The sequence below is a fragment of the Musca autumnalis genome, unplaced genomic scaffold (assembly GCF_047663935.1).
Source record: "Musca autumnalis isolate F117 unplaced genomic scaffold, ASM4766393v1 scaffold_1, whole genome shotgun sequence".
NCBI classification, from domain to species: Eukaryota; Metazoa; Arthropoda; class Insecta; order Diptera; family Muscidae; genus Musca; species Musca autumnalis.
In genome coordinates this window covers 255888600-255913935 of record NW_027411644.1, presented here as the reverse complement: position 1 = coordinate 255913935, position 25336 = coordinate 255888600, and positions in this window count along the sequence as shown.

Genomic DNA, 25336 nt, shown 5'->3' with positions numbered 1-25336 from the left:
ACAAGTTGCTACAACAAAAATCAAAGCGATTCGAGAGCAGGACCTAAACTGAACTTTTCCGAAATTTTGTGTGGGAGGTACCCGAAGGAGTGGACCGATTGAGTCCATATTTAAACTTCATCTAAGTCTGGTAGAACTTTCACGATGTACAAAGTGTGGGCCAAATCGGTTACTCCCTTCAAGAGTTATCGTACGCACAAATTTTCCGAACATTTTCGAACTTTTGTGGGGGAGGTACCGGAAGGAGCGGACCGATATAACCCATCTTCGAACTTAAACTAAGTTTGGGTAAAATATTACGAAAACCAAATTTTGAACCGAATCGGTTGCTCCGTTCGAGAGTTATCGTGCGCACCAGCCAGCCAGACAGACGGACGGACGGACATGGCTAAATCAAATCCAAATTGTCTGAAACACATTTCGTCCAAACGTACTTGGGGTCTAAAACCATTATTTCGGTGAGGCACAGATGCTTAAATCTGGTACTGGTAAATATCATGTTCAGCTGCAGCTCTACCAGCCTCAACTTTAGAGAGGCTTGTTTTTCTTTTCTTTCGTTTTTATAGAAGGTTGTTTTTTCTAGGGAAGGGTTACTAACTCGATGCCCAAACGCAGGTTTTTAACGTTCTTATAGGTGAACGCGCGACACATTTTAGCTCACTACCTTTAACAGGTGTTAAAGGCAGCTCCCCAGGTGACATCACGGGGAGGTCAGTGTTCATTTGAGATGAAAAAAGGACGAAGATAAATCCTGGACTTTGCAATGTAAAAGCCTTTAATATAAAATATAACTGGGAGTGTTGGAGTTTTCTATTTGGGATGGCTTCTATTTTGCTTTTCAAAATAGTCAGGCTCAATCCCATAGTCGTTGTTTTAATATTTTATTAAAACAACTTTAATTTATTAGTGGGAAAAATTGGCGATGTCTACCAAGGGATAAGATAATGAAGACAATAGTTTCAGATTTCGCAACATATATTTATCAGTAAGTTATGTGTTTGTTGCTGTTAATAGGCAATACCAACATATTAGTTATGTCTTTTTCGTTGAAACTCAACGAACGCATAGCAGTGGGAAAGATTTGGTTTTGTATATAAAAGAAAATATATAACATATAAAATACAAAAATATAATATATATAATATATATAATGTATAAAATATAATTATAAATATACAAGTAAAAAAGTATCAGTCGGCTTTGCCGACAGAGATATGCCCTCAGCCTATGTGAATTGAAACTGGCGCCATCTAGTCATTTCAGTACACGGAAAACATAATGTGGCTGTCAACAGGATCACAACGAACAGCATCGGTATACATTTCCAAAGAATCTTAGATTAGACCCTGAACTGAACTTTGTGGGGGAGGACCGATATGGGCCACTTTAGAAGTTAAACTAAATTTGGACAAAATATTAGGAGATCCACAGTTTGAACCAAATTGGCTGCCCCATTCAAAGGTATGCACGATACAATTTTAGTGACATTTTTTAAATATTGGGGGGAGTACCGGAATTTGTGGACAGGTATTGCCCATCTTCGAACTGCAACTAAGTTATATGACGAAGGCAAAATTTTGGACCAAATCGGTTGATCAGTTCGAAAGTTATAGTGCTGACTGGAGACACTACATATGGTGCCATAAGGATTTTTTACACCTTTCGGGCATTTTTCTCATGAAGTATGGACTTGCCCCTGAAAAACTTTTACCGTCGTAATGGAGGCAGCGAATTTAAGTTGCTCTAACAAAAATTAAAGTGATTCGAGAGCAGGTCTTAAAGTGAACTTATACGAAATTTTGTGTCGGAGTACCCGAAGGAGTGGAAAAATCTAGTCGATATTCGAACCTAATCTATATGTGGTTGATATATTAGGATGTGTTTATAATGGGACACTAAGTATCCCATTCAAAACAAACGTTGGTGTACGTCAAGGTTGTTCATTATCACCACTACTTTTTGCAATAATGTTGGATGACATAATGTCAAAGGTGTGCCGGAAGAGGCGAGACATAACATGGGGTCTGAATAGGCAGCTCGAGGACCTAGCATATGCAGATAATATCTGTCTACTGTCACACAAGGCCTGCGACATGCAGGACAAAATAAATGATCTAGTTCGACTAGCAAGAGAAGTTGGACTAGAAATCAACAATAAAAAACGTATGCAATGCGACTTAACAACCGCAACGACGATGCGATCAAAACTGACAATCAACCGATTCCTTACGTTGAATCATTCTGCTACTTAGGAAGCATTGTGAACATAGCTGGCAGTATCGATGAAGATGTCTCAAAAAGACTTAATAAGGCAAGAAGCGCATTTGGTCGACTGAGAAAAACGTGGAAAAACACACAGATAACAAGAGCTACGAAGTTGAGAATTTTCAAAGCTTGCGTAAAATCTACATTGTTATATGGCAGCGAAACGTGGTTCTATAACGAGCAAATTATGCAGAGACTTCAGACTTTCATCAACAAATGTCTCCGAATCATATGTGGTATATTTTGGCCAAATACTATTTCTAATGAATGCTTATGGAGATTAGCCGATGAAACACCTATTGCAATGCAGATAAAAAGAAAGAAATGGAACTGGATTGGCCACACTTTGAGGAAGACGCATAATACAATCTCGAGAATGGCCCTAGATTGGAATCCGCAGGGCAGTAGAAGACCGGGTCGCACAAAAATGTCCTGGAGAGAAATGTCCTGGAGAGAGAGGGAGGTACCTGAAGGAGTGGACCGACATGGTTTATCTTCGAACTTAAACTATGTTTGGACAAAATATTACGAAGGCCAAATTTTGGACCGAATTGGCAGATCCGTTCGAGATTTATCTTGCGCTCCAACCACTACACACGGTGTCATAGGGGTTTTTTGCACCTTTCAGGCTATTTTCTCAGGAAGTATGGACTTGCCCCTTATGAAACTTGTACCTTCGTATAGGAGACAGCGAATACAAGATATTACAACAAAAGCCAAGGCGATTCGAGAGCAGGTCCTAAACTGAACTTTTCCGAAATTATGTGTGGGAGGTACTCGAAGGAGTTTACCGATTGAGTCCATATCTGGTAGAAATTTCATAATGTGCAAAGTATGGACCAAATCGGTTACTCCCTTCAAGAGTTATCGTACGCACAAATTTTCCGAACATTTTCGAACTTTTGTGGGGGAGTTACCGGAAGGAGTCGACCGATATAATCCATCTTTGAACTTGAACTAAGTTTGGACAAAATATTACGAAAGCCAAATTTTGGACCGAATCGGCAGATCCGTTCGAGAGTTATCTTGCGCTCCAACCACTACACACGGTGTCATAGGGTTTTTTTGTATCTTTCAGGCTATTTTCTCAGGAAGTATGGACTTGCCCCTAATGAAACTTACAGCGTCGTATAGAGGACAGCGAATACAACTTGCGTAAACAAAAATCAAAGCGATTGGAGACCAGGTCCTAAACTGAACATTTCCGAAATTTTGTGTGGGAGGTACCCGAAGGAGTGGACCGATTAAGTCCATATTGGAACCTCATCTAAGTTTGGTAGGAGTTACACGATGTGCAAAGTATGGACCAAATCGGTTATTCCCTACAAGAGTTATCGTGCGCACAGGTTTTGCGACAATTTTTGAACATTTGTGGGGGAGGTACCTGAAGGAGTGGACCTATATGGCCCATCTTCGAACTTAAATCGAATATGGACAAAATACTTCGATACCCAAAATTTAAACCGAATCGATTTATCCGTTCGAGAGTTATCGTGCGCACCAGCCAGCCAGACAGACGGACAGACAGACAGACGGACGGACATTGCTAGATCTACCCAAAATTGTCTGAAACGGATATCGTACAAACATAATTGGGGTCAAAAACCATTATTTCGATGAGGCACATTTTTGGTGGTATCAAAGTGTAAATACCCTCTTTAGCCTAAAGGCTGAGGGTATAAAAAGTATGTTCATAACTGTGTAGTATGTGCCCGATACAAACAAAATTTAAAAACACAGACTATGGCAGCGTTGCCAGTTGAAAGATCTTCATTAATATTGCCCTTTACTTATGTAGGAGTAGATTTTTCTGGCCCATTCCAGATAAAAAGTGGAACATTGCGAAATTCACCATATCAGAAAGCTTATACCTCTGTATTTGTTTGTTTTGCAACAAAAGCTATCCACTTAGAAGCTTGCTCCAATCTATCATCAGAGGCATTTTTGGCGGCTTTTATACGATTTGTAGGAAGACGAGGCTTACCAAAAAAAAATTATGTCTGACAACGGGACTAATTTTGTAGGCGCTAATCGTCAAATAAAGTCGGAATATATTAATTTTTTAAAGACATCGTCCGAAGAAATCTGTAATAAATACTCAGCGCATGGTTTTGAATGGAAATTTATACCACAAGGAGCTCCGCACATGGGTGGCTTATGGGAGGCAGGTGTTAAAAGTTTTAAATTACATTTTAAAAAAGTTATTGGGGAACACAAATTTAACTTTGAGGAGTTTAGTACACTTCTAGTTAGAATTGAAAGTGTTTTAAATTCAAGACCAATAACACCAATGTCCGAAGATCCTGATGATATGGAAGCTTTGACGCCAGGACATTTCCTTCGCGGTGGCCCCTTAATATTTGCACCGGAATTCCCAGACGACAACTTATCAATAATAAATAGATGGGAAAAGCTAAAGATTCTTCATCAAAAATTTAGTATGAGATGGAAAACAGAATACCTTCATGAATTACATAAAAGATACAAGTGGCAGAATCCAAAAGGTGATGTAAAGGAAGGCGACTTCGTGCTAATAAAAGAAGATCAACTACCACCAAATGAATGGAAGATGGGAAGAGTAATCGACGTTAATAGAGGAAGTGACTGTCATGTATGGGTGGTAAAAATAAAGACATCTACAGATAACATATATCGACCTATAGTTAAGCTTTGTGTGCTTCCTGTCAGTAGTAGTTCTTAATTGATGCATGTGCATGAGTGTTATATAAATTACATTTATTATACAACACCCGTGAATATGGGCTGTTCTCTCTTTTCTCTTTTTCTATTTTCATGTCGACCTAAGAACGCAATATGAATGTTGGATCAGTAGAACTTTGTATGCTATGCTTTAATAACCATCCATTACGAATGTGTCCAACGTTTAAGCAGATGACCCCCGTTCAGAGAGAATATGTAGTTAGACTGCATAAGTATTGCATAAATTGTTTAGGGAAATCACATTTCGTACGATCATGTTCATCTCAAAGAAATTGTGAAGTTTGTGGAATGCGCCATCACACTATGCTGCACCCAACGCCAACAACAAGCATTGCTGTGAGTAGCAACGTAGGAATGTATGGCAATAACAGAGCAAGGGCTGATTTATACACGAGGGTGAAACAACAGCACGAAATTCAGTATCAGCATCTTAATTCTACTTTGTATCCAACCAATCCTACTAGACTAAACTCGAAAGCACGAAGGGCAATAAAAAGGCAACAACTACAACAACCTTTTCAGCAGTATCCATTACAGCCGCAAACACTGCCAATCAACCAATCAACAGCAGCCACACCTTATGTTGCAACCTCAGCCACAGGTAATACTACAACAGCACCCACAACAGCAACTATTCCCAATGCTACAACAACAACAGTTACCACAAGAACAACAACAACAACTGCCGCAGTCGCAACCGTTAGTAGAGCAGCAACAGATTCTAGAACCACAACCATTGCTTCAACAACAACAACAACCACCACTGCTTCAACAACAACAATTGCATCAACAGCAACAACCACTACTGTAAGAGCAAACACAACATCAGCAGCAACAACAACAGCAGACACCACAGCAACACCAACTGATTCCATTACCAAAAGAAGAAGGGGTAAAAGAGCAGAGAAAGGAAACCGATGTAGATCCAAAGGAATTGTTTATGAGCGCAATTTCAAAATTAGAGGTACTAGCTGAAACACTAACAGTTGCACTAGTGCAAGGGGCCCGGAATGTCGATAATCGGGGAAAAAAGTCGGCGGAAGATATCGACATGAATGCCCTAAAAATCGATTAATAAATCATCGATAATTTTTTATCATCACTTTTTGAATCAAAAGTAAAAGGAATAAGTGGTGAAGTGATCGACTGATCAAAATTTATATATTTTTACTTTGAATTGTTTTGTTTTAAAATAAATTGTTGACCGCCAGCGTCAAAGTGTTGAATTGAAATAAATTCTCTTTTTCTTGAATAACAATAAACAACACGTAAGTATCTCCAGTATACTTGTGTTGTGTGTGTACTTGTGCTTTGTACCTAGAATTTCAATTTGTTGTCTGTCGCGCTGTACAACAACAAGTCAATCTTGGTTCCTGAAATATCTTTATTTTTCTGGAACCTTATAAGTCCTTTCGCCTGGAACGAAACTTATACAACTACCTCAAAATTATAAGAACCAACTTCAACAGTTGGTCAGATCTCAATGGACGCATTGCGCGTCGACACCATCAACTTGATCTTCTCGCCATATATATGCATTAACCATATCAGCAAATTTTTTGTGGCATCATTAAGAACCTAATAATCTTGTCATTAAACGAAACGGAATTAAGCAAGTAAAAAAGTAAAAGCCGGTTTTGCTGACAGAGACCCTCATGAATTGAAACTTTCATCTACGGACAGATCGAATGTATTTAGAGTCTTTTCTGAATTTTGTATATTTTGAAAGTAGACCACTAGCCATTTCAGTGGGTCATCGAATAACTTTTGGACCAGTATGCCAGGAAGCATGGACTTGTCCACGAAAACATAATATCGTTGTAAACAGTACCACAACGAACAGCATCGGTATAGATTTCCAAAGGATCTACGAACAGACCCCAAACTCTACTTGGACACAAATGTTGAACTTTTGTGGGGGAGGTACCCTAAGGAGATTACCGATACGGGCCGAGATAAACTAAATTTAGACAAAATATTGGGAAATCCAAAGCTTGGATCAAATCGTGCATACCATTTCAGTGACATTTTTTTATATATTGGGGGAAGTACAGGAAGTTGTGGGCCGGTATTGCCCATCTTTGAACTGAAACTAAGTTTGGACTAAATATGACGAAGGCAAATTGTGGACCAAGATTTGGTCACCAAATCGGTTGATCATTTCGAGAGTTATCGTGCTTTCCATCCACCATGGTGCTATAAGGGATTTACACCTTTCGGCCTGTTTTCCCAAGAAGTATGGATTTGCCCCTAGAAAAACCTTTAACGTCGTAATTGAGGCAGCGAATGCACGTTGCTTCAACAAAAAGTGATTCGAGAGCAGGTCTTAAAGTGAACTTATCCGAAATTTTGTGTGGGAGATACATACAAGAGTGTACAAAAATAGACCATATTTGAACCTGATCTATATCTGGTAGATATATTAGGATGTTTAATGTATGGACCAAATCGGTCACTCCCTTCAAGAATTATCGTGCGCAATTTTTCCGAATTTTTTTTTTAACTTTTGTGGGGGATGTTCCTGAAGGAGTAGACAGGTAGGCCTTATCTTCGAACTTCAACTAAGTTTGAACAAAATATTACGAAGGCACTTTAACAACTGTTCACGGTGTTATAGGTTTTTTTTTGCACATTTCAGGCTATTTTCTCAGGAATTATGGACTTGTCCGTGATGAAAATTAAGCCGTCGTATGAGTGGGAGTGAATGCAAGTTGTTACAACAAAAATCAAAGCAATTCGAGAGCAGGTCCGAGAATGAAATTCTCCGAAATTGTGTATGGAAGGTACAAGAAGGAGTACACCGATTGAGTCCATATTGAAACTTCATCTATATATGTCTGGTAGAAATTTCACGATGTGCAAAGTATGGACCAAATCGGTTACTCCCTTCAATAGTTATCGTTCGCACAAAAATTCCAAACATTTTCGAACTTTTGTGGGGGAGGTTCCGGAAGGAGTGGACCGATATAACCAATCTTCGAACTTAAATTAAGTTTGGACAAAATGTAATTGAAATCCAAACTTTGGACCGAATAAGTTGATAAGAGATAAGAGTTATCGTGCGCACCAGCCAGCCAGCAAGCCAGACAGACAGACGGACTTACATTGCTCAATCGACTCTTATCGAAATGGGACTAAAGAAAATGTTGTAAGGAATTTTCACTGCTACCTCATTTTCTTTAGTTCCATTTAGATAGGACTTTCGGTTTCCAAGCAAAATCCTGCAAAATCGTGGGCAAGACCATGCTGCCTGGCTTAGTGGTCCAAAAGTTATACGGTGACCAAATGAAACGTCTGGTGGGCAAAATATCTATAGAAAGTAATGAGTCCCAAAATAAGATCTTTAAAGTACATTCTCCGCAACACTTTTGAGCTTTAAATCAAATATCTTGGAAGTTTCAATTCTCACAGGCTGAGGGTACACCTCTGTCGGCAAAGTCGACTGATACTTTTTTCCTTGTTTATATTAATTTCAATGTAAGCTACCTACGAATTATTTTACGATTGTCCTATTCGAAAAATCTGTTGTCGACTTTTTTATAATTTTATGGTTTTATTTTATTCACAACACTTCAAATAAAATAAAACCATAAAATTATAAAAAAGTCGACAACAGATTTTTCGATTTTTGTCCACTGAGGCACCATTGTGGGGTCTTTATAGACGAGCTGGATATCCTTGGATATTTCTTAATCTATACTTAGAGATTTATGCACTCCCCCAGCTCGTCCATGCAGACTTTTTCACTATAAAGATCCCGTAGTCTATAAAAACTTCCTTTAGCTCGTCTATAAAGACTCCTTCAATATAAAGTCCCCCTCGTCTGTAAACGCCCCACTCACCTCATCTACAGAAAAAGATTTACATACATTTTGTCCCTCATTTATTATTCACACAGATTGCAATTAAACGTCAGATAAGCTCCAGTTTTACGTTCGGCTATGGTATACAATTTTATTTGTTTACAAATACAACTGTCACAAAAATAGCTAAAAATTTAATGTCAGTTGATTCTAGCGGTGATAAAATAAATTAATTTTTATAAATTTATTGGAATTTTATGTTTTTGTGGTAATTTCAACTAAATTTACCGAAATGACTTTCCAGATTTATCAGCGAGTGAGTGCCGAGGTCACAAAATGTTTTGTTTTTATTAATGTAATTTAAATTTACATTGCTATAACATGTAATTCGCCTTTCAGGCTTCAAATATATATTTGCTTTAATTTGTCTGCGCGCTCTCTCGCATCCAATTTGTTTGTCTAAATAATGAGTGAAGTACGTGTAGATTTTGTGATTTACAGTCAAACTCATTTACATTTCGGAAAATATTTTGGGTCATAAAGTAACAAGGTTTTTTATATGTGAGTGTTTGTGTGTGTAAGCTAACCACAACAACGGGAACAACGACAAAACAAATATTTTATGTTTTCAGCATCACTTTCTGGCCCATTTGAGATTTTATATCTTCGAACATTCAGCACAAATCATCTAAATCAAATCATGCTAAAAAAATCTCCATTGTGATGATCAATGACGAACGACAGACAGCACCGACAATTCCAGTTTGTGGAACTAATGAAGAATGCATGAAATGAATGGAGAATGGTTTCGATGCATATCGATTTGTGTGCTGCAACAACAAAACACTTACTAAGTGTGTGTTTGGGGATATGTGTGACAACACTTTCGATTCATTATCCTGACTGGTTGAATGGCCTGGTTATCATCATCTGTTGGCCACTTTCTATGCGTGAAGCCCCTAGTAAAGGCATTGATTAAATCGGTATTTCTATCGATGTGTGTGGGTGTGTATGCGTGCGTGTGCATGTGTGATTACCTTTGGCAAATATCAAGTTTTACATTTCCATGAATTTGTAACCCACCATCCGATTTGGGAATTTATGGTTTCAATTTGTTCTATATTGGCAATGTGTGTGTTCGATTGGCATCTAAATGGCTATGAAAGGCCTTAGATTTGATGGATTTAGCAGATAGACAAAAGTGTAGACAAACCAGCAAATGGAAATAATAATAGAAAACTTTCATATGTGGCTTACATATGTACGCTTATGTTTGTATGTATATTTTTGTGTTAATGGTTTCTGCCTAAATAGGCTGTAGCCATTTATATATAAAAATTAGTACTTAAAGTAATACAAAATATGCATAATTTAAAATATAAAATTTTCATTTAAGAAAAAAACAAGACCATATACTACCCTACAACACTACCACTGTGCATAAGCTTTTCACTGGTAAACATTTCTTTTAGGGAATATAATCCGACGACCACCAAACCTGTAGCGTGATTGGGAAAAATGGAAGAATTGGATGCATTACCGACATTGTGGTATCTCTCTTGTTTGACCACCTTCGCCAACCTGCTTTACACCAATGTTAAGGTAATAATTTCTTCTTCCATAGACATTATTTGCGTTGGAATACCCCTAATAGAATCCGATATATTCACAAAGAATAAAATTTAGAATTTGTCTCTACATGAGTTTTTCTCCATTCCTCTGTGGGGTCGCCATCTACCCCCAAAATTCCGTGACTATCCGATCAAAATTTCAACTTGTAGCTTGATTACAAAAAGTGGAAAAATTGGATATATTACTGACTTTTGCGATATCTCGGTTGTTTGCCCACCTACGCCAACATACTTTGCATCAATATAAAGGAGATCTTTTCTTCTTCCATTGACGGGCTTTCCTTCTGGAATACTCCTACCAGTAGCGGCGATATTCGCATAAGAAAAAACGTTGACTTTTCTCCACATAAGCTGTTTTGCTTATCCTGACTCCAGTTTTTGCCCATTCCGACCCCGGAATATTATCCGAGCATCATCAAAATCAAGAGGCTTCTTCCTCTGTGGGATTACAAGGTTTAGATGGACAGACGGTCGGACGGACACACATAGCCAGATCGACTCAGCTCGTCGAGACATTCATTTTGGTATATATAAGTATGGGTCTACGACCATTATTTCGAAGCGTTAGTGGTGTAGGGTATAAAAAATAATAAAAAGACTCAGTCGGATTTGCCGACTCAGACATGTGATATAAGGAAACGAAACAATCTCAACACACATCGTTTGGGATCCACAACAATTTTCCATGAAATTGGTTATTCTGTTCGAGACTGTCTATTGCGGATTTTGTCTTAACACCATAATTTCGATTGCGCACGGGTTTGATAGTATCAAAGTTGTTGAACCCTTGTTAGCCTAAAGGCTAAGAGTATAAAAAACATCTTCATAGTTTGAAGCATTACCTTTTTGGAACATTCTGTTCATTATTACTGGATGTACGGACTTCTCCAAGAAAATTTTGTGTTTGAGGTACCCGAAATAGTGGACAGATATAGTCCGTATTGAAACCTGATGCACAGAAAAAAATAATTACTGCATTTCAGGAATAGTGTTCATAAAGTCTTGCCAAAGTTCAAATTTCTGCATTTCATGAACGCCTTTCATAAAGCAAGAAAAAAATACTGTTTTTTTCTGAGAGATTTGAAAAAAAAAAACAATTTTGGCGAGTTGTTGTTTTTGTTATTATTGACTAACAAACCACCAACCCAAACCAGAGACACATTTTGCTGCTTTTTATTAATTAATGCTTTTATTTTGTATTATTGTAACTTACCGTTTCTTCTAATGGTTTTCACTCTAGTTATTATCGTCTTTTGAAAATAGCAGAACAATACGAACCATATGTACATACATGTTGAGTCTATCAGCACTAGGTTGAGATGTTAGATGTTGCCTTTATATTAAAGAAATGAAAAATTTGTAGTTGCGAACTATACAGCCAAACACTTTGTTTTTTCAACACCAAACGCACTGTAGTTGTTTGGTTTGTTAGTTAACTAACAACAAAATTGTTGGCACCTACAGTGGTAGTTTGGGTATGTGTTGTTGCTGTTGTAACAGTGTTTTTATTATGTTTATATGTTCGTTCCTCTGTTCAATCTGGCTCTGGGTCTATTTCCAGTTCCAGAAAAATGGCTGCTACGATGGGATGTAGCCACAGATCCACTGGAGTTAGATGGGTAGCTTTGCGATAGATGGAGGATGTACTCCGAGTACTTTATTCACACTATAATTGCTTAAGGCCTTGGCAACTGCGTCCGTGTGAATGCTATTCAATCCTGCTTGATATGCTTGTTGATCTAGGGGTTCTCTCCTGTATCGTTGAACCCCTCCCTCTAGAGCATGGATATCCTTCCTGATCTCCCTGAATGGGCCGGGCCTACCCACAAGATGGTTATTGGGATGGCTCACACGATAACATCCAAGCAGGTACTGCAACGAAAGCATATCATTGTGTTGCTTTACAGGAAGAATTTTTGCCTCCTCATGTAAATGGTCCACTGAAGATTTGAGGAGGCACCTTGTCGCTGTTCTCAGGGCGGCATTCTGGCAAGTTTGAATCTTTTTCCAGTTCGTATCACACAATCTCGGGGACCAGACTGGAGCCGCATAGCTTACCACAGACCGACCTATCGCGTTATACGTGGCCAACAAGGTTTCTTTATCTGCACCCCAAGTGCTGCCGGTCAGGGACTTGAGGACCTTACTTTTCAACTTGTCGCAGATAGCTGTGGCGTGTGCGCACGACGTGAATGTAGTGTCGAATGTGACCCCTAAAATTTTAGGGCAGTTTGTGGTCGGAATTCTGCTACCGTCGACCACGACATTCAACTCACGTCCAAACTGCGCTGTCCATGTGGTGAACAGAGTGGCTGTAGATTTTGTGGCGGAAATCTGCATATTCCTCGAATGGAAAAAGGTGGTAAGATCGGTTAAATAGTTGTTCAGTCTCTCACATATGTCATCGGGATAGGTACCCGACGCAAGGATCGTGCAATCATCCGCATACCTCACGATCTCAATGCCTGTCTGGAGGGGGTGGAATACAGGAGAGGTAGAGGTTAAACAGTTGCGGAGATATCACCCCACCTTGTGGAACTCCCTGTTTCACTTAACGGGGTTTGGACTTCTTATTCCTGAATTCCACGTACGACTGGCGTCCACACATATAGATGACTATCCAACGTCTCAAGCTGGGCCGGAGGGTTGTCTGCTCAATGTCCTCAAACAGCGTGGAGTGCCTGACTGTATCAAAGGCTTTTGATAAGTCAAGCGCCACCATCACTGTTCTATCGCACGGCCGTCTCTGGTTGAGTCCTTTACAGATATATGTGGTAATGGCGTGCAGCGCTGTTGTCGTGCTGTGCTGCTTACGGAATACATGCTGATAATCGGCAACTTGATAGCTATTTCTGATACTGGGGAGGACTAAGGCCTCAAGGGTCTTTGCTACGGGCGACAAAAGCGAAATCGGTCTGTACGATTCACTTTTGCTGGCATCCTTGCCTGGCTTCCATAGTGGGACCACCCAGCCCATTTTGCAGACTTCCGGAACAACGAGGGTGGCTAGCGACAAGTTGAAGACTTTGGTGAGATACTCGACTCCCGGCTCATACAGCTGCTTCAACATTGAAATAGTAAAGAGTAACTTGAGAGAACGGTCGTGTTTTTGTTTAGCTCCGGTTAAAAAGCAAATTGTGGTGATATTAAATATATTTAAAATTTGAAAAGTGCTCCACATAATGTCTGAATATCGCTGAAGTGGTTGAAAACAATGGATATACGTTTCAACAGGAAAAAAGGCTCTGTTTTATAAATAAATTTTTCACGAAATTTCATGAATTTTGTTGTGCATAACAAAAAAGGAAAAAAACAAATAAAATCAAGAACTTTGTGAGAGTGAGAGTCAACTGAGTGCATTTGACGTTTACCAAAGATAATCAAAGGCGAACAATAGATTTTTTAACATTATGTTAAAAAGCTTTCAATCCACACTCGAACCGCCAAAAATACGTTAAAAAATCCCAATAATTGCTTAATTTGAAATTATTTGAATATAATACAACATCCTAAAAGTATGCTTTAATTACATGTGTTAACATACATACATACATACATAAATATATCAAATCAAATCCCCTGTAGTAAACGTGACTAAAACTGTTACATTTTAGTTCCGGAGAAACTCCTTTTAAGAAATATAAAGTGAAATTAACAATGCCTTCAACAACTGGACGTAGGAGTTTGAGATCAAAGAAAATTTTTTGTGGTCAGTGTAAAATAGAAATCAGGGATGGAAAAGAAGACTTTATAGAGTGCGATGAGTGTTCAAAGTTTTATCATTTTACCTGCACAAAGTTGGATAAAAAAAGATTTGAATACTTAATAAAACACGGAGATGAAGAATATGTGTGTCATGCGTGTAATATAAACAGTGATGGCAATATTGGACAGCAGTTAAAACGCATGGAGGAAAAATTAGATAAAATTGAACGCATGGAGGAAAAATTAGATAAAATTGATCGCTTAACCAATTCAGTGGAGTTTATGTCATCAAAATTTGATGAGCTAATGAATGGCATAAATGCCAATGCGCAAAAAATAGAAAAAGTAGAAAAGGAAAACACTAAACTAAAATCTGAAATAAAAACATTAAAAGATTCTATAAAAATGTTGAATGATCAACGCGTTAAGAACGATTGTGTCATAAATGGAATAGTTCCATGTGATGAAAAAGTGCTGCAGAAGTAGTTATTGGACTTTCAGAAACTATTGGAGTGAATATTACCGAAAAAAGTATTGAAAAAGCTTATTTTGTGAGAAATAAAAGCGTTACCAACAAAAGTCAATCATTGATTGTGAAGTTTAACTCAAAGTGGGATAAGAATAAATTAATGGAAGCCAAAAATAAACTTAAAGACCATGAAAATACAAAATCGATTTTTGTCAATGACTTTTTGGGAAAAGAGTCTCTTGAACTTTTTAACTACACCAAATCGTTGAAAACAATTGGATATAATTATATATACACCGTCGGAAGTAAAATCTATGCAAAGAGAAGTGCCATATGTAAACCTAAATTAATACGTAACAAAGAAGATGTAGACTCCATATTAATAGAGGCCACTACAAACAACCATAGAGGAAGAAGATCCTTGAGAATTGTTCAACCCTACGAAGAAGACTTAGATGATGATGGAAATGATGGACAGTCAGAATTTGCATCACCCGAAGATAATCGTAATTAATAAAAACTTGATTGCATTTTATTTATAATTATTTTTTTTTTGTCTTTTATATAATGTTCAATAAAAACCAATTTAAAAGTATTGAAAGTTTCACGGAAAAGTTTAAAATTCATAACACAACATTTAGCATAATGTCTGTAAATGTCAGAAGCATTTCTTCTTATAGCAAATTTAACAAATTTAAAGCCTTAGTTGCACAGTTCCCCGTTTTACCACAAATTATTGCAGTTCAAGAAACCTGGTTTTCTAAAGAGTTAACACAAATTTATAATTTGCCTGAGTACAACGCTGTACATTGTTGTCGTATCGACGGGTATGGTGGAACGTCCTTATATATACGGCAATATATAACCTATGCAGTTGAATTTTGTGAAAGCAAGAATTATATTGAAGCAATTCGGATCTCATTAGATGGATTCAGAATAAATGGAAATTCCCTAAAAATTACAACCTTTTATCGTTCGCCGAAATGTTGCTCAAATACATTCCTTGAGTACTTAGAAAATGAATTGTGTGCTCGTTGTGATACAAATTCTATTATTCTTGGAGACTCCAACATAGATCAATTAAACCCTTCTGAGTTTCCGAGAATTTACTCGGTTCTAGCTTCTATGGACTATGAAACTTGTCATAAACTAGTGACGCGGCCTTGTAGTAACACATCTATTGATCATGTGTATAGCAATGTGGCTGATAGATTGATTATTGACTCGATAGAATGTGAATTATCGGATCACAATGTCATATGGTGCCAATTAGAAAGTAACCTAACAAATATTCAGGTCACTAAAAAAATTATTAAGCAACAGAATATTAATAGCATAATAACACATATTCGAAATAATTCCACCAATTTTCATTACACCGGCAACCCCTCGATTGATATGAAGAACATCACTTCGATTATCTCAGAAGGTATAAAAGAACATACCGTGATCAAAGAAATTAAAGTTTCATCAAAATCATTATTGACTCCATGGGAAAATCATAATCTCCAAGCGTTAAGGAAGTTTAAAGATAAATTATTGGCCAAAAGAAGAAAGAATGGTAGAGATGCGGCAACGGAATATACTTTGAAAAACATAAGTCGAGTAATAAAAATAGCTAGTAAAAAAAGCATGAACTCGTATGTGAGCCACAATTTAGAGAACATAAGTGAAAACCCTCGTAAATCTTGGGAGTTTTTAAATGAATGCTTGGGGAGGAAGGAAAGGAGGAAAATATGTTTAAGAAATGATACGGATGAAATTGTTAATGATGGCAAAGTCATGTGTAACATGTTTAACGAATATTTCTTAAATATTCCAAAGATCTTAAAAGATAACATTACATGTCGAGAAAGTGATCACTGCAATGATCTAGACAGCCTAAGCCAATGTCAAGAAATATTTTCATTGAAAGCTGTAGATAAAACAGAAATGGAAGAACTGATTGGAAATATTGATACCAGTAAATGTCCCGGTTATGATGGTATTGGTGGTAGAGTATTAATTGGATCAAAAACTCATATCAGCGAACATCTAGCTGTCATTTTTAATGAAATAATAGATACATCTATTTATCCTGATGTCCTAAAAATTGCTAAAATAGTCCCAATTCCCAAATCAAAAAATGCTTATAAAACTTGCGAGTTTAGACCCATAGCTTTATTACCATTAATAGACAAACTATACGAGAAGTTAATTCATAAGCAGATATCAGATTTTCTGGAGCAAACTGGGCAAATGTATTCAATGCAATTTGGTTTTAAAAAATGCAGCGGGACCCAGGAAGCTGTTGTCAATGTTGTGAACCTAATTTGTGAAAGTCTGGATGCAAACTTCGGCGGAGTTGGTGCGGTCTTGTATGATTTCTCCAAAGCTTTTGATCTAATTGACCACGAGATCCTACTTGCAAAATTGCCTTACTATGGTATTCTAGGCAAAGAGCTCAAACTTGTGAAAAACTACCTCCAAAACAGGAAACAGTTTGTTGAGGTAGACGGAATAAAAGGAGACATTGGTGTAGTAGAACACGGAGTTCCACAAGGTAGTGTTCTGGGCCCCTTGTTGTTTACTATATTTCTCAACGACATATCGAATTTAAATCTATATGGGAGATTAATTATGTATGCGGATGATATAACCCTCTTATATCCATATAATCATGAGCTGGTTCTAAAGGCCCAAATGGAACATGATGCAGAAGTTTTAATGGAATATTGCAGAATTAATAAACTAGTAATTAATCCCAATAAGACGAAAATAATAAGGTTTAGACCTCGAAGTCCACAAATTGGCTCCAACTTTAATGTTTCCATAGGAGGAAAAAGCATATCTGAAAGTCAGTCTGTAAAATACTTAGGCATACATATGCAAAACAATCTGACGTGGGATGTACACATGGACTCATTACGTATGAAAATTGCTCCTGCTATTGGAATTCTACGAAAGTTCAGAAACAAGTTTAATATTAAAACCAAACGCTTACTATATAATTCCCTAGTGCAAAGTCATTTGAATTATATGGCAATTATATATGCACATAAGAAAACTACTCACTTGAAGTCACTTCAAAGGACGCAGAATAAGGCTCTAAAGATTGTTTTTAACTTGCCTCAATTATACCCAACGTACGATCTTTATAATAATGTTTGCAGAGATGTACTTCCATTGTATGGATGCTATAAATTACAGATTCTGACATATATGTATAAATCTGTAAGGAATATTGGATTCAACTCAATTCAATTCAATGCCAATCAAACTTTGGTAAACACGAGGAACTGTACAAATTTAGGAGTTAAAAGATGTCGTTTGGAAATGACAAAACAACGTATTGAACATAGTGGATGCTTAGAATTTAACCATTTGCCCAATCACATTAAGAATCAATCACAAATATCTCACTTTAAAACTGAACTAAAGTCTTTCTTGTCAACAAATGTAGGAATGCTTCTGACGTAAGTCATCTGAAATCATATAAATAATAACATTTTTATTTTCAATTTCTTTTGATGTAATTAAAGTAATGCTAACCGTTCTTTAAAAACAAAATGAAATATTAATATAAAATAAGCCTCAATAATGCCTCAATGGCGCTGGGGCAATATTTAAGTAATGTAGATAAATAAAAATGAATTTAATAAAATACAAAAAAAAAAAAAAAAAAAAAAAAAAAAAAAACATTACCATGGAGATTCCATCAGGGCCCAACTCTTTGGATGATTTAGCGTTCCTGGTGGCACTGGCAACGTCATCCATTGTAAATTGTGGTGGTTCATCCTCGGCAGGAAGAGATGTGATGCGACGTAATACTCTTATCTTCGCCCTGTCACTCTCGGGATGCTCGACAAACTGTCGATTGAAATTACTTGCGCACCTCTTCGGGTCAGTCAACGTAACGTCGCCAAACGTGACTGAGGTCCTATCTTCCCTTCTTCCAGGGTTCGAGAGTGACTTAACCGTTGCCCACAATTCACCTATACCGGCTCCAATGTTGCAGCTCTTCAGATGATTTAACCATTTGTTCCGCTTATGCTCGCCGACCAGCCTGTTAACTTCCAGTGTCAGCTCCCTGACTCTGGGGTCATTGGGGTTGATACGACGAAGCTCATCACGCTCATTTGCTAATCCCGTCGCCTCTGCTGGGAAATTTGGTCTTACTTCGGGTATTCGACCAGCAGGGATATGGCGAGCGGCTGCAACAGTGATGATGTCCCGGAACGTCCTTTGCGCTACCCGAACATCAGAAGGATTGGGCAATTCTCTGAAGCGGTGATTGGTGAACTCTCTGAATCTCGGCCAATCAGCTTTTTTATGATTGACGAACGTGCGGCGTTCAGAGGTGATGAAGTCGGGTGGTCTGCTAATGGAGACAATTATGGGGAGATGGTCTGATCCAAGGGAAATGACGGGTTGCTAGGTAACGTCATTTGTCAGACCGATGGTTATGTCAGGCGAACTGTGACACGCTCCTCTAATTCTGGTAGGGGCGTCCTCATTGACCGTGCAAAACGTAGAGCTATCAATCTGCTCAGCCAGCGCTGTACCTCTCTGATCGTTTCCGAGGGCCGAATGCCACATCTCATGATGCGCATTGAAATCCTCCAGGACCAGACGATTATGACCTTGCAAGAGCGGGCTAATGTCAGGCCTATAATCAGGGATACAGCTATTTCTCGGCGGGATGTATACATTCAGCAACTCCATCTCGGCAGCTCCATACCTGACTACTACCCCCATACATTCCATGTACGGGTCATTAGAGACAGGCTCAAGCGAGATAGGTCTGTATTGGACAGACTGGTGCAATAGGAAAGCCAATCCCCCACCTCCACTTCTGGTGCGATCTTTCCTCAGACCATTGTAACCATCACAATGCTCTAAGCTGTGGTTGTTGTTCAGCTTGGTTTCCTGCACCGCCGCGACCTTGATGTTCTTCCGACTCATAAAATCTTCTATCTCCTCGGCTGCATTTTCGGGGATTGGGACAACAACGGCTGGTGTTAAAGGCTGTGTGTGCGGTTGTTATCGAGGGGACTGCGGGGGAGTTTCGTAATCAGACGACGAGGGAGTCTCGTAATCCGACGATGACTCTTTGGGGACTGTGTTCACGCAGCATGCAGCAACATAGTCCCTGTCGTAGTCCCTCACGTGGAGGAGTCCAGAGCAACCCCTTAGATGCACCCACTCCTGACATCTATTGCATATAACCGAAGGTTGGATGTGGGTGCAGATGCGGATGTGACAAACTGAGCACAGATATATTGGTCCTGAGTTTTCCTCCGTCCCGGCTCGGACCAATAGAATTCGGAGCAGGCATTCCGGGATATGCTGCTCCCAATACAGAAAAACGAAACAAATACAAACATGTACACAATGAGGTGGCAGCCGCTAGCCGGAACAGTGTTTCTGTGTTGTTCCGGGTCAATCCGGTACGAAAGAACCCGCTGCCGTGGGATTGCTTTGTGTTGTGTATGTGTGTGGTGTGGTTTGTTGATATAGTCTCAATGATATGGTGAGACGATGGTGGGGGTTGTGTTGTGGTTTGCTGATACATTGTCAAAACGATGGTGAGACGACGAGACCATTCAAAAGAAAACGAGAACAAAATTGAGAGCATTTACCATCCAAGAGAGGAAATATGAGAGTAAATAGTGGAATATCGGGAAAAATAGGAAATTGATTTTGTATCTCATGAAAATCTTACATATTTTTGAAAAAATAGTGGCTCTTGGATAGAAATAAGAAACTGCACATATATCTGATTTGAGGTACCTGTACAGTATGAAAAAACAACATCACGAACGAAAATATGTAAAAATTCTTGAAATATTTTTTCTGTTTATGTTTGGACAAAATATTATGAAGTCTAGATTTTCCACTGAATAGGGCTTTTTACAGTTTCGAACAATTTTTTAAGAAGTATGGACTGAAAAAACTTCGATAGCAGCTGTTAAACATCACTTTTCCCAAATTTTGTGTGGAAAGTACTTGATCTATGTATCGTAGAAATAATACAATTAGCAAAGAATGGACCAAATTGGTTATTGCCTTCTTGAGTTATCGTGCGCACCACTTTATCGAAAAGTTCTGAACTTTTGTGGGGGAGATACCCAAAGGAGTGGACCAATATGATCCATCTTCGAACTTAAACTAACACGATGCGAAGGTCAAACTTTGGATCGAATCGGCTGATCCTTTCGAGAGATATCGTGCACTCCAGCCAATCAGACAGCCAATCGTCTAAACACACTTGGGGTCTAAAACCATTATTTCGATGACTAAAACACTAAAACACACACAAATGGACCAAAATGGGTGCCGTAAACTAACTCCCCATGTTCCTGCCAACCCCAGAAAGAGCATCCTGTCTGCAAGAAGCTAGATCATCGTAAGTGTTTCAACATTAGTATTACAAAATTGAGAAAATGCTTAAGACATTCTCGGATACTGGGGATGATAACTTCAATGACGTTCAGTGACGTCATTTTGATCAGTCAACGAAGATGTGCGCAAGTTATTAACTGACAATTTGCCGAGAATCCTGAAACTGAGAAGATGGAACATTGTATAATCAATTACGAGTATAAGTGTAGTCGCCAGTCATACGTGAAATTTGACGATATAAAGTGCAAACCCGGTAGATTGAAACTGGCAATTCAGCAAAGATTGGTGACATATAAATGTTTAGTCTCTATCTTTCCAGTATTCCATCCCTTCAGGGCGACATTGTGATTATTACCCAGCAAAAATTCGGATCCGTTAGTGCATTACTAAGTAATGTAACAAGGTTAAAATACTTGCTTCACTACTTAGTAAGTAACGAGTACGGTGACACAGAGCGTGTGTGTTCGATTACAAATCTTAGGGGTGTGTGTTCAACGTTCACAGTCGGCACCCGATTATTTGTGAACAATATAAAAAACAGTTGGTGATGCACATGTAAGTCTTTAAACAACCCCTAATAATCGTACGCGTAACACTGTGTGTAGTGTGTTCGGCTACAAATCAGAAGTTCGCATGATCAAATTCAGCAGAGAGCAAAATAAAATAAAGGTATGAAGTGTGTTGAAATTTAAAACAAATTCCATCTCAACTGTTCTAAAAATAGAATAAATGCTTTTATACCCTCGGCATTTATAATAACGAGGGTTTATACACATTCATATGGCCAAAATGTGCCTCAACGAAATTCGTTTCTGTCTGTCTGGCTGGCTGGAGGGCACGGGAACTCTCGAACGGATTAATCGATTTGGTTTAAAATTTTTCCTTCGTAACATTTTCTCCAAACTTAGTTTAGGTTCGAAGTTTTGCAATATCGGTAACTCTTGAAGGGAGTAACCGATTTGGTCCATACTTTGCACATCGTGAAATTTTTTCCGGACATAGGTGAGGCTTCAATATGGACTCTATCGGTCCACTCCTTCGGGTACTTTCCACACAAAATTTCGGAAAAGTTCAGTTAAGAACCTGCTTTCGATTCGCTTTGATTTTTATTGTAACAACTTGTTTTCACCGCCCTCATTACGACGGTACAAGTTTTATTACGAAAGGTGTAAAATACCGTTATGGAACCATGTATAGTAGTTGGAGCGCACCATAACTCTCCAACGGATCTGTTGATTCGGTCCAAAATTTGGACATCGTAATATTTTTTTCAAACTAATTTTAAGTTCGAATATGAGCCATATCGGTCCAATCCTTTAGGTATCTCCCCCACAAAAGTTCAAAACTTTTTACTAAAATGTTGCGCACCATAACTCTCGAAGGCAGTAATTGATTTGGTCCATACTTTGTACATCATAATATTTATATCATATACATATCAGGTTCTAAAATGGACTACATACGTTAACTTTTTCACAAAAAAATCTCTAAAAAATGCTGTTTAAGGTCTGCACTCGTATCGCTTTGATCTTTGTTGTAGCAACTTGTATTCGCGTCCCCCATTACGGCAGTAAAACTGTCGAAAATAGGCTGGAAGCTATAAAAACCCTATGGCATTATTTCATTTGTAATTCGAATATTTCCATTTGTTATTTGAATTTTCCATTTGTAATTTCAACCGAAAATATTCAAAATACTAATGGAAAAATTCCAATTGCAAATGAAACAATTCGAACTATAAATGAAATAATTCGAATTACAAATGAAAAAAATTCGAATTTCAATTGGAATTCTCAAACTACAAATGAAATAATTCGAAATTCAATTGGAATTCCCAAATTACAAGTGAAATATTTCGAATTTAAACTGAAATTATTCGGACTACATGTGAAAATGGCGAAGTTATTTAGAGCGATATTGCCTTGTTAAAATAATATGTTAGTAGGGGGTTCTGCAAGTAGTTACGACTACCAAAAATTACTATAAAAACCCAATATTTGGAGTGATCTTTTACTGCTAAATCTACACCTGTCTGGAGCGCACCCAAACTCTCTCACCAAAAATTATGGACATACGTGCACGTTTTGATATAGCCCCCATGTAACCGTAACTCCCAATTTAAATTATTTTGAATATCATAACCGCATTTTTGAACCAACTTGGCTGTAATTTTGCATTCCGTGTTCTCACTGCGTATAAAATCTTCTTACGAAACATTTTCAACACGGATTTATGTTTCGATGTAGCCCTTTTTATGGTACCCCCGATTCGTTAAATTTTTACTTGTTATCCCATATTTAATAACATATTTAGCTATAATATGGTACTATAGTGTCTCCGGAGCTAGAAATCCTCCTTGCAAGCATTCCACAAGATAGGTCCATATTTAGCTCCCATACAAATGCACAGCTAAATTTGTATGAATTTCATGCAAAATTCCTTATTTTAAAAGTGCAGTCATCAAAAGATTTGCAAATATTTGCAGCCCTAATGTGGTTATTCCGTATCCAGAGAGTCCAATTTCATTCCCCAAAAAATAGTCGAACCTAAGTTCGGCCAAGTTTACAAGATGCACTCTATGGAACAAGCGCGTTTTTGAAAATGTATTGCTATATAACTATGTACCTCCAGACCCCAAAATGTTTTTTTTAAATAAATCTCACCCTCTGCTATTAATTGAATATAAATCTTGTCCAGTTTCATTACGAATGCATTTAAAATTTAAACAAATATGAAGTTAATTTTTTGCAACAATTTTTTAAAATCTGATGCAACAAAAACTCTTGTTGTTTTCAAAATCAACAAAGGTCAAATATAATGGCGTATTGAACTCGTTGCACTGTTCGATTATCAATTGCAAACTATTTATTTGGTCCACACAGGAACGGTTTGGTCTGAACCCTGCCTGTTCTTTGCGAAGGCATTTCTCAAGTGGATCGAGTATGCGGGTGAGTATTATTCCGTTGAAAATTTTGCATATAGATGGTGTTAGAGCTATGCCTCTCCAGTTGCTGCAATTTTTTAGGTCCCCTTTCTTTGGTATTTTTATTATTAGGCTTTCTTTCCACTCTGACGGGATCGTTTCAGTTTCCCAGATTTTGGTTATTAGTGGTGAGAGTATTTCAGCGAAATATTCATTTCATTTTTTTTTCATTTCATTTCATTTATTATTCATACATTACAATGCCAGTAAGTCTTTCAGACCAAATTTAGCATTACATAGAATACAAAAATTCAGCATATGTACATGACCAAATATAAATCTTTAAGGAAACTTATTTAGATTATACTTATTATTGAGAAAAAAAATTAAGATAAAAATATCAAAAATATATATATATAAATGTAACATTGGAAAAACTTTGGCTCCCCAGCCAATAAGATATATATGAAAATAAAAATAAAAAAAGACTCATAGTTAAAATGCTGACTCTAAAATTTAATTTCAAGAACCAGATTGACGTCGACGAAGGTACATTAAATAATTTCGTTTAAATGTACCAGGAGAACTGGCGAAACTACGTAGATTGAGAGGAAGATAATTCCACACCCTAGCCACTCTTACGACGAATGATCGATCACACATTACAGATATAAAACGAGGAAGCCGCACTTGTTGATTGCGTATATACCGAGAAAAAGAGAATTTCTCACAAAGCTTTTCAGGAGCTCCATTTTTTATAATTTTATAGAAAGAAGTCAAAACACGAGTATTAACATACGATTGAAAGGAGACACCCAAAAACTCCATGACATAGTTCGAAACATGATCACGATATCTCAATCCATAAACAAAACGAACTACCATATTAATAATACGCAAAATCTTATCTAAGCATGATTGACTCGTGCCAGATATAACTTCAATACCATAAGTAATAGTGGAGATCAATAAGGCATGCGCAAGCTGTTTCCTTACAAAAAGTGGCAGATAAAAGTTTGTACCACGAAGTTTACGCAATATAAATATCACTTTAGGAAATAAAGTATCAATGTGGGGACTAAAATCAAGTTTGTAGTCAACCCAAATACCCAAACACTTTATTTTATCAACAATTTCAACCACATTACCATTCATACTCATTGTAAACATATGGCTACTCTGCCGAACGGGACCAAATAGTAACGACTTTGTCTTGCTAACGTTAACTACAAAATTATTTTCCTGCATCCAAGAAGCAACTATATTTAAAGTTGAATTAATTGTTGGTGACAAGCTAATAGTATTAGCAGACTGAAAAAATAAATGGATATCATCAGCATATATAAATGGAAGACAGGTATTCATATCAACGGAAACATTGAAATCGTTAATGTACAAAATAAATAGCAGGGGGCCAAGAACTGAACCTTGTGGA